General features: G+C 24.6%; 1 non-coding gene across 1 annotated transcript; it reads left to right on the top strand.

The window, feature by feature from the left end:
- The first annotated feature begins 541 nt into the window (after positions 1 to 541).
- Positions 542 to 660, top strand: LOC123304312. The gene has a single exon (XR_006536343.1). It is a non-coding gene; the product is annotated as a 5S ribosomal RNA (ribosomal RNA).
- Positions 661 to 1,110: the final 450 nt, after the last annotated feature.

Genomic DNA, 1,110 nt, shown 5'->3' with positions numbered 1-1,110 from the left:
ACTGCTGCTAAAAAAGTTACTGCAAAATCATCAGCGGCATCAAAAAAAGCACCAGTTAAAGCAAAACCAGCAAAAAGTACAAAATCCGCTGCCAAAAGTAGCCCTGCTCGTAAACCGAAAGCACCAAAAGCTAAGAAAGCTTCTGTTGCCAAATCATCTCCTTCAAAAATTAAAAAAGCAGCACCAAAAAAGAAATGATCTGTTACTTTAATAATATATTGAAATATTTCATTATTTTTGCTAAAAAATGAAAATAACATAGGCCTTAATACAGGCCACAAATTAATATTTGATAAGAGTAAATTATTTTTTGTATAAATATTTTATAAAATAATAGTTAAGAAACATTTGCCACAGTCAGTACCACGGATGGGTGGCCACTTGAGAATACTGTGTGCGGTTGCATTTTTATTTAAAATATATGGTATAATAAATAAGTATATATTTAAATTGATTACTTCATTGAAAATTTTAATAATATACTTTAATATTAATGATATTTATGAAAAATATATATTTGTAAAAATTTTCATTTATTACTGGCAACAGCCATACCACGTTGAAAACACCGGTTCTCGTCCGATCACCGAAGTTAAGCAACATTGGGCACAGTCAGTACTTGGATGGGTGACCGCTTGGGAACACTGTGTGCGGTTGCCTTTTTATATTAAAAATATAAATTATTTTTCTTCTTTTCTTTTTTTTTACACACCATATATAAATATATGTTATTTAGAAATGTAAACCTTTTATATTATTCGTCAACAAATAAATATTATTTTTTGTATAAAATTTTATTGCATTTATAACTCATATCATGGTTACTTTAAAGCGAGAAGTTTTTTTAATATTTCAAATGAATATAAAATAATATAAATTTTATGAAATTTATTTATTTTTAGAAATAGCAATCGCTTATAATTATAACAAAATTTTAATAATGTTTAATTTTATTTCAATAATTTATATATATATATATATATATATATATTTTTTAATAAAAATAATATACTCTTATTTAATAATATATGTTGGTCCTATATATAGGACCGAAAATATTTCTTATTTGTTTTTTTTTTTTTTTTAAATTGTCATTTAAAACGCTTATGC

The sequence above is a fragment of the Chrysoperla carnea genome (assembly GCF_905475395.1).
Source record: "Chrysoperla carnea chromosome X unlocalized genomic scaffold, inChrCarn1.1 SUPER_X_unloc_4, whole genome shotgun sequence".
Classification (NCBI taxonomy): Eukaryota; Metazoa; Arthropoda; class Insecta; order Neuroptera; family Chrysopidae; genus Chrysoperla; species Chrysoperla carnea.
The sequence above is the reverse complement of the archived record's forward strand: the minus strand, read 5'-3'. Positions and strand labels throughout refer to the sequence as shown.